A 10,000-nucleotide genomic window follows, 5' to 3' on the forward strand; every position below is an offset into this window, starting at 1 on the left:
CACATATAAAAGCGTGCATTTCACACATATAAATGCGTACACATATTCACACACACCAATAAAAACAAATAAAATTTTCCTTCCAGAAAATACAACAGCAGATGTAGACCAGGCCTATTTCTATATGTTTAAGTCAATTTGATTTTTAAAATGTCATAAACTGATTAAATGTTTACATGTTAAAATATTCACTTGCCATCTCAATGGATTGATAGATATTATTTACACGAGCTTTTATTAATCTTTGAGACTACTTAATTAAACGCTAACAATTTCAAGCATTGTCGAAACCATCACTACCGACATGATTGTTTACAGTTACAAACAGGCCGACGTACACTTGTATGCAGGTCTGATAACCCTATTCATTATGGGCTCATTGTGGTAATGGAAATCTCAAATAATGGCGCAAAATAGTGTCGATTACGACAAGGTTAAACTGGGCCCATAATTGCGTTCGGATGTCTAACCATATGTTACCGTTGACTCAAACGAATTGAATATTTAAAAAAAGAAAGAAAGAAAGAAAAACAAAAAACAAAAAAAAATAAACAACAACAAAAAACATAAAAACAAAGCAAACAAACAAATATATATTTGTTAAAAACTTAATGGAAGTCAGGATAACATGTTTGCAATGTTATAATTGTCCACCAACCTTTCTCGTTAAATCAGAACCAAAACTTTAATATCCAATTGGAATTCGGTACCACTTTTTACATAAATCACACTAAAACCACTTGACCTGTTGAGCGAAAGAAAGTTACACAAATTATCATCCACTAATAGTGACAATAAATAGTTTGTATTTATATCCGTTTTCAGAAATTAGTAATAACTGTATTCAGTACTGATTTAAAAAGAATAGAGTCAATCTGTTATCCGGAGTGATAGCTATTATTTTTGTTATGGTTATGATGATTGGTTAGAGTTCAAATCGTGAGTACTAGTTAATCCAGCTGAAGAGCTCACACTCTATCGCCACGCTCGATCGAGACCTTACATCAGCTGCTTTTGTTATTGTGATGCAGTGAGTGGCGGCGATGACGGTGGTTCGCGGTGGTGGTGGTTGCGGTGATGATGATGATAATAATAATGGTGGTGCTGATGCTGGCAGTGACAGTAGCGATGGCAGAGGCGGTGACTGTGGTGGTCGTCGTTGTGATTTGGGGACTGGGTGGAAGGGGAGAGGGGGGTGACTGGGGGTGGGAGAGACGTCGTTGAAAGAGGTAGTAGTCGTAGTTTTGGTTGTGAAGGCGACGGATGTGGCGGATGTAGCGGATGGATGCTGTCACAGTTTGAGGAAATAAATTAGGCGACAAGAAGGAAGGAAGGAAGGAAGGAAGGAAAGAGTGAAAGAAAGAAAGAAGAAATGGATGGAAAGAGCGATAAAAATGGTTTGATCGGACGGACAAAGTTAACCGAAAGATGTATTTGAGGATAAATGGATTAATGGATATAGGGATGGGTAAATTGATGGATAAAGAGGTGGGTGGATTACAGATCTTATGGCATGGATAAGTGGATTTCGGGATTAAGAGAATACTGGATTGATTTTAAAAGGATTGGATGGATAGATGGAAAGATGGATGGATGGATGGATGGATGGAAAGATGGATGGATGGATGGGTGGATGGAAAGATGGATGGATGGATGGATGGGTGGATGGAAAGATGGATGGATGGATGGATGGGTGGATGGGTGGGCCGAATATCGATAAAGGGATGGGTATATTAAGGCTTCGAGGCGAAAGTGCGCGGTGAATTATTTTATTATGTAAGTAGAGAAAAGCGGAATGATGCATGGTTACACGGATGGATGACCGACCGCCGATTGGATAAATAAACTGCATAAAGAACAGATGATGATTGATAAATCGAGAGATGACCATGGCGGTATATAAAATGGTAGTTGGACTATTAAAGATATCACAAAATGAAAATATTAAATTGAGGATGACTGAACGGATGAATGGAGGGATGGAAGTGAGAACTGAAATGGAATATCATTATGTGACTTTCTGCTTAAGTCGGGTTTTTATTTTTTTGTGTCGTATTGACTTAGATGATAAAAATGGAATTGATATTTTTTTTAAAATATGAAAACATGGATAAGATTGTATGATTTATTAATATACACAAACAAACAAAAATAGAGCATTTAAGAGTATATAGCGCAATATCCACTATACTTGCTTGAATTGCTTTACAGGAGGTTCTTAGCCAACAGCAATACTTCAATTGCAGGACGAAACAAGACGCCTGGGCGATATTACCCTTTTCAGACAGAGACTACGCTGTAAACGACTAGGTACTCATTTTACACTTCAGTACGTTGAGAGAATGCGAATAAAGAGCCTTTTACATGGACTCAACTAGGTGCCGCTCAAAGCAGGACTGGAACCCTGGATCTACCAGTCGGAATGCGAGTGTCATAACACAGCCCCACAAGAAGGCTGAATTTAATAGTTCCTGAATGTGACAAATCTTTAATCTCCCAAGTCTGTCCATTTCAACAGTCACCCCGACATAAAACTTAAAACTGTCTTGAAGCGATTCGTCACTGTCATTGAAAGGTAACTAATCCTAGTCAAACTGATACTAAGCTGTGAACTGTAAAAAGCAAAAACAAAAATGAATAGAACAGCTTCAAAAACAGAACAAATTACCAAACAACAACAACAACAAAAGACAATTATAACATAAATACATTACTTAAAAATTTGTTTTTTAAGTTATGTATTTGTTTAAATTGTTTATTGTTGTTGTTGTTGTTGTTGTTGTTGTTGTTGTTGGCTGAAGAGGGGTTTTGAGCCCGAAGCGTTCCGTGTTCAGTTTTCTGTTCCTTTTTGAAGCTGTTTTATTCATTTTTATTTTAACCTGATACTGGGTAAACTTCTTTATAGGTGAGTTGACTGTCCTGTATTCGCATGGAGTTGACAAGGCGGTGTGACAAGACGAAACGACATTTTTGCCCCTGATGTCTCAGGTGTGAATGCGTGCTCGATCCTAGGCAATTATGAAAATTAATTGTAATAGCTAGGGCTGTAGTTACTTTTAATTGATTCTTTTTCTTTCTGTACATATAGATTAAACGAATCATACGCCATTAACGAACACACGCGCGTTTTGCAATAGAAAGGATGGAACGTTGTAAAAAAAAAAGCTTGAGGTACATTTGTAACACATGTATCCTGCGTTGTGAACTATGGACTGGTTCTTTTCTCATATTTGCGAACGGTGTATTTCTTTCTCACCTTGACATTCCGCAAAGAATCTTTTAACGCCCCTAGGCAGGAGTCAATGTGTTTTAACGCTTTATATGCGATATTTGATTTAATTCTTTTTCTAAAAACCCATTGTTTATATAGGGAAAAATCCACCAACGTGTTCAAATGGCTTTACATGTGGTCCCTAGACAAGAGCAACAATTAACATGTAACACGATATACGACGTCTGTCCGGCGATATTATATATTTCTTCCGACAAAGGCAATTCATTTTACACCTGAGTACAATGAGAGAATGTGAGCGAAGAGCCGTTTCAAGGACTCAACTATGCGCCGCTCAGAGCGAGACTCGAATTCAGGATAATCTTCCGATCCAAAGGCGAGTGCCATGTCACAAGACTACAACATTATGGCCGCACATGAATATTGTAAAAGCCACTTAACTCGGACTGTTACTTCTCTTTACATGACAACGTTTTCTCTGCAGATATTGACCAGGTTAATATATTGGGAAAGTAATGCTATTGAATGACATTAGGTCCAGTCTCGCTGTTAAGTGCTTAAGGATACACTATTGGTAGTAAATCATCCAAAGACTATTTCGAAGAAGAAATAATAGCAAAAGGAGTTAAAGAAATAAATGACTTATGGATCGAAACACACTTGACTTGCCCGATTCGTAAAAGGAGTTCATGGATTTGCTGCTATCTCAAGGCCTCTGATGGTTAAATGTACGTGAGTTGAATTAAGAATAGATGGACAGTTCGGTAAATACATGAAAGAAGAATTTTTAAAAACAGCTTGAATCAAAGATGGAGTTTAGATGTAAGGAAAAAATGAAAGATCAAAGGATGAGAGAAAAAAAGGTGAGTGTAGAATTAAAACTCTTGAAGTATTCAATGTTTTAAAATTATTCTAAATCTATGTCGTGATCAACGTGAACAGCGATGTGAAAAGAACAAAAACAACTGATTTATATCATATGAGAAGGACAAAGCAGACACACAAATAAGCAAGAAAGAGGCAAAATAAAATCAGTTTTCTTCAGTTGGTGCTCAAATTTCAGACGACCTAATTGCGTAATCAGAAGGTCTGATGTTCGAATCCCAGTCGACGAAATGCGATTCTTTCACTATTTTAATTTTCTTGCATTTATCATTTAACGAATCTGGAACTGCATCATACATTTTACAAGTCTTTTGCCTGGAACTGCATCATACACACCTTTATAGGATTGACTATTTTTGTTTGGTTTTTGAAAGGTTTCGGGTGGTAAACATGAAGTGTTAGGAAAAGAGTGTAGATGCTTCCTTTCCATAACCTGTGCCACTTAGAAACAAACATACTCACTTTGACGCGCGAGCACTTACATAAACACATCTCTGCACGCACACACACATCAATAACAACAACAACACAAGCACATATACACAATAACACACATCGATAAAATCCATAAGCACACCTGTTTAACCCTAATAGTATATATTTTTTTCAAATTAAATTTAAATGAAAACAAACGTTTTCATCAACCCATCGCCTCTAACTCAAAATGTTACCTATGAAAGTTATGCCAAAATTGAATTACTTCATGATAACACGTTTACTTTTTAAATAATCATGCATACTGGCATCATATTAACATGGTATGATAGAGCCATCTAAACTGAGATAAAACTTTCAGATGTTTATAAGCAGTTGTGATGTATCATGTGGGTTTTAAGGTAAAAATGTTTAAAATGATTTATCAAATAAGAGTAAGATTACACAAACTGGAGGAAAGTAGGGGGGGGGGGTGTAGTAGGATTATAAGTGTAGTCGATTTTTAAAACTAAAACACGTTTAAAGAAAATTTGTAGGGAGTAAAATGAGGTCTTAAAGTAAGCAGACTAGTTTAAAAGAAATTTTAAAAGAAACTTCTTTTGCAGGGCTATATTGTGTGCTTTCTATATATAATATCCAAACATATAATTAATGTGTTCCTTTATAATCTTATGATATATTCACATATAATCATTGTGCTTCTGGAAAAAGGACTGATAGATAACAAAGACTAAGTGGGTAGAAAATAAATGGAAAATACATTTTATTTTGAATGAATAAATTGATAGAGATATAGACTGACAGAAAGAAATACAAACACTCTAATAAAAAGATAGACAGATAGATAGATAGATAGATAGATAGATAGATAGATAGATAGATAGATAGAGATAGATAGATAGATAGATAGATAGATAGATAGATAGATAGATAGATAGATAGATAGATAGATAGATAAAATAATTGATTGGTTAATTTATTGATTGATAAATTGATTGATTGATTGATTGATTGATTGATTGATATATGGTTTGAACGGCATAAAGATGCTGATAGATGTCCGACAGATTTGTGAACTAGATGATGTAAATATGGAAAGATAATGTAAGATAAAAGGGGAAAATGATGAATACGACTAATGCACTGGTTGGAGTGGGATGGTGGGGAAGGGAGAAACAGACGGAAGGAGATGGAGTCAAAGAGATCAAGTCACGACTTAATCAAAGCAGAGATAAATAGATTCATTCTTCATCATCATTAAAACACCTTCATCACCGCTTTTATCGATCGATCCAGGATAGTGGAGAGTGGAGAGATATACGCCTATTAACATTATTTTGTACCGGGAAATCTCGCGCGCGAACGCGTCTCTGTGTGTTTGTGTGTGTGTGTGCGTGTGTGTGGATGTGTTTGTGTGTGTTTGTATGTGTGATGTATCTGTTTGGGCATCAGCCTGATTACTATCTGAGTGTCCTCAGTGATTCCCTCATTAGCTTTTTAATTCACTCAAGTCTTGGTTCTATTGCCGTACTCTAAAGAAAAAAAAAACAATCCAACCAAAACAAGTTTTTAAAAGTTTGGCCAGAAAAGTATGCCTTCAAATATTATAGATCAATCAAAGTTACCCTCATCTTGTCAGATTCTTTCAAACCTTGGATTTTACGCCTTGAACCCATGATTTGAGATTTTTTGACAGAATAAGGGATATTTTAATCGATCATATTTTAAGGACGATTTTTCTGGCCAAATTTTTAAAAACGATTTGTTTGTTTTTTGTTTTTTGTTTATATTTTGTTTGTTTTGTTTTTTTATTTGCTTTAAAATTTTTTTTCAGAATGCGCAGTGTAAGTATTGGCTTACAATGACAAATCACCATTTAATAATGAATTGTTGATTATTTCATCCTGCTATTCCGCCCCCCCCCCCCCCCCCCCCCACCTCGTCCGTCTGCAACTTATCAAAAAGACATAAATTTAAGAGACTACTCCGAATCGTTGGATTTTGTATTTGTGTCAATGCATAGATACATTTACATTATTATGGACTGGGAGTTTTCGAGTAAAGGTTTTAATTTGCGTTTTCGTCGTTTTAAGACTGAATACAGCCCAAAGGCATTCCATACTATTAATTTTTGGTGTGAGTGTGTGTGTGGGGGGGGGGGGGGGGGGGGGGGGGGGGGGGGCAGGGGTGAGATAGGTCTCGGTAGAAAAGTATAATAATATTATGAGTTTTGATGGTAATCAATAAAGTTGTATTTTTTATTCCCAACTTAATCAAAAAGATTATTTTAATGAAGTTGACAGCACAGCACGTTTGAATCGAGAAATTTAGAAAAAAGAGAGAGAGAGAGAGAGAGAGAGAGAGAGAGAGAGAGAGAGAGAGAGAGAGAGAGAGAGTAAACAAATTCATTTCCATGATCGCCAATCCAAACACCAATAAGCTGGACCATTTGGCAATTAATTATCATTACTTCGACTTTGGCACTCTCTCTCTCTCTCTCTCTCACACACACACACACACACACACACACTCAGTCACACACTCACATACATACACACACACGCATACATTAACACACCTCCTTGCCTTTTCCTTACAATCTCCTCTTCGTCCCTCTCGTTTTCCACACTTTCCTTCTTTGTTAATTACTCTTAGACAGAGAAAAGAAAGAATATTTGAAATCAGCTTATCCGCCTCTTCAAATAATGTGAGCGCATTTTAAAATATCCAGACATGACAGGAAGATTATCAGCCAGTTTGACAATATCGAACAATTGATGCTGTACGTTTAAGTAAAATACTCACAACATCCGTCAACAGGATATAACATACCAACACACACCAAAAAACAAACAAACAAAAAAAAATAAAAAATATATATATATATACATATATAAATGTGTAACCTTGAACGTTAATAGTCTGTGCGATATAATTGAGTGAGAAATAATCATTTCGTTCCATCTATAAGGTGGTGCCTCAGCGCTACGGTATCTCGTCTTGTATCAAAAGCAAGCGATGTTGGACATGTCAGTGACGAGATGGGTGACAAAACAGTGGATTCCTTGTTTGTGATTGGGACACGCACTTGACACATAATATAGCCCCACTCGACTCAGATAAAAAGGCGACTTGTACTGCATAATATGAGAAGATGATTTCATGTGACATGCATATTATTATGAAAAACATTAATCATGTTGAATACGCGGAAACGCGCTATTAAATGTTTATAGCTATTTCGTTTTTAAAATCCCCACCGAAAATATGTTTCCTTGTTAAATCGGTATATCATTACAAACATATAACTGTCTTGGAGTCTTCACACTCAATGAATGGCTCCGAGATATACACCATTAATTAATTAATTATTTGTTTCAAACGCTAAGATTTAATTCATTTGACTAAAATATATGGTTTAACACTTCTCCTCCTCCTCCTCCTCCTCCTCCTCCTCCTCCTTCTCCTCCAATTTTTTCTCTTCCTTTTCTTTTCTCGATTTCTCGAATTTGTCTTGTTTGAATATTGGATTAGAAATGGAAGGGAACTAGAAGAATTATACCAAAACCAGAAGGGGGAAAAGGAGTGAGGAAAGACGACAATTAATTAAGGGTAGTAAGGGGGGGGGGGAGGAGGAGATCTATATATGATGAGGAGGAGAACGTGTGTTTGCGGGGGGGAAGAGGAGAAGAAAAATCACTTAGTAGAATAACAGTTAAGTGAAGTGATTTATTTAGCTAGCTGAAGTATGTGGCCACTGGGCAACGAGGAACCGGTTTTACTGCTTGGTGGGGGAAAAGCATCGAAGTTCTGGTGGAATCTACTGAGTGTATGGAAAAGCTAACAAGGAGCTTAGCATATTGTGCCCAAAGGCATTTGACAAAGTAAAAAGGATATAGAGATATAATGAGAAGGATTCTGAGTGGATGAATTAATAAAAATGAAGACAGAGATGTTAATGAAATTAGAATGAAATGGTGACGTCATTTTGGGTTTATATCGATCGAAAAGCGCGATATTATTTTATGCCATCAAAACATATATAGATACAAGTATATTTGATTAATGGTGCGGTTGGGCATTTAATGGAAAATGAGAAACGAGAGCCAGCGACAGAGAGAGAGAGAGAGAGAGAGAGAGAGAGAGAGAGAGAGAGAAAGAGAGGGAGAGAAAGAGAGAGAGAGAGAGAGAGAGAGGAGAGAGAGAGAAGAGAGAGAGAGAGAGAGAGAGAGAGAGAGAGAGAGAGAGAGAAAGAGAGAGAGAGTATAAAACCAAATGATAGAAATCAACTTAATAAGAAACAAAATTAGCGAGTGTGTGTGTGTATGAGTGTGTGTGTGTGTATGAGTGTGTGTGTGTGTGTTTGTGTGTGTGTGTGTGAGAGAGAGAGAGAGTATTGAATACGGGATGGAAAAAAGAGGGAGAAATGAAGGTACCCCAGAGTCTAGTTAGAGTTAATAATAAATTGCGATTTTCATAATGCACCAATCAGGGTTAACCAGTTTGTCGGATCGTTTGGAAGTCTTAAATCACACGTCATTGATTTACCTGGAATAGTTCAAAGGAGGCCGCAGACCACATTACATTGACCTTTTACAAGCTGGGTTCAAGTTCGCTCTAACCTAACAATGTTTTATCATTTTCAGTAACTATTTCGCTCTAACCTAACAATGTTTTATCATTTTCAGTAACTATTTCGCTCTAACCTAACAATGTTTTATCATTTTCAGTAACTATTTCGCTCTAACCTAACAATATTTTATCATTTTCAGTAACTATTTCGCTCTAACCTAACAATATTTTTTCATTTTCAGTAACTATTTCGCTCTAACCTAACAATATTTTATCATTTTCAGTAACTATTTCGCTCTAACCTAACAATATTTTATCATTTTCAGTAACTATTTCGCTCTAACCTAACAATATTTTATCATTTTCAGTAACTATTTCGCTCTAACCTAACAATATTTTATCATTTTCAGTAACTATTTCGCTCTAACCTAACAATATTTTATCATTTTCAGTAACTATTTCGCTCTAACCTAACAATATTTTATCATTTTCAGTAACTATTTCGCTCTAACCTAACAATATTTTTTCGTTTTCTGTAACTGCAGTACGACTTCAACTTCGCTTAAGCCGAAGTGGGAGTCGATAAGGTTTCAAGATATAAACGGGGATATTAACCAGTCAACGGAGATTTTGCCAAAATGAGGGCCATTTAAACAGATCGATATTTGAAAGACGAAGTGTTCTGGCCAAATTTTTAAATACGAATTTGTCCAGAGTTCGGCAGTTAACGGGTTAAGGGAGAAGTTCTGATGAGAGAAGTTCTGAACTGAAAACGATTCAGCCCGCATTTAGAGGATTAATATAATACATCAAACCAAAAAACCAGTTCAGTGTACGATTAATACTACTAATAGTACTGTGCGTTGCTACGATTGG

The 10,000-nt window shown here is 36.2% G+C and overlaps 1 protein-coding gene across 13 annotated transcripts in view; it reads right to left on the reverse strand.

Moving 5' to 3' along the window:
* The window catches only part of LOC144978001 (polypyrimidine tract-binding protein 1-like), a 351,175-nt gene that overhangs the window by 315,248 nt on the left and 25,927 nt on the right, over positions 1 to 10,000 (reverse strand). For 7 of the 13 annotated variants that reach the window (XM_078923493.1, XM_078923544.1, XM_078923561.1 and 4 more), the window contains exon 2: positions 659 to 745. The exons of 5 other annotated variants lie outside the window; for them this stretch is intronic. The gene's annotated coding sequence lies outside the window, so the exon portion shown is untranslated. Of the gene's footprint in view, positions 1 to 658; positions 990 to 10,000 lie in introns of those variants that run through there. One more of the 13 variants, XM_078923652.1, reaches the window with a different exon arrangement.

The sequence above is a fragment of the Berghia stephanieae genome, chromosome 1, assembly GCF_034508935.2.
Source record: "Berghia stephanieae isolate SIO BIC M18660-M18661 chromosome 1, UCSD_Bste_1.3, whole genome shotgun sequence".
NCBI classification, from domain to species: domain Eukaryota; kingdom Metazoa; phylum Mollusca; class Gastropoda; order Nudibranchia; family Aeolidiidae; genus Berghia; species Berghia stephanieae.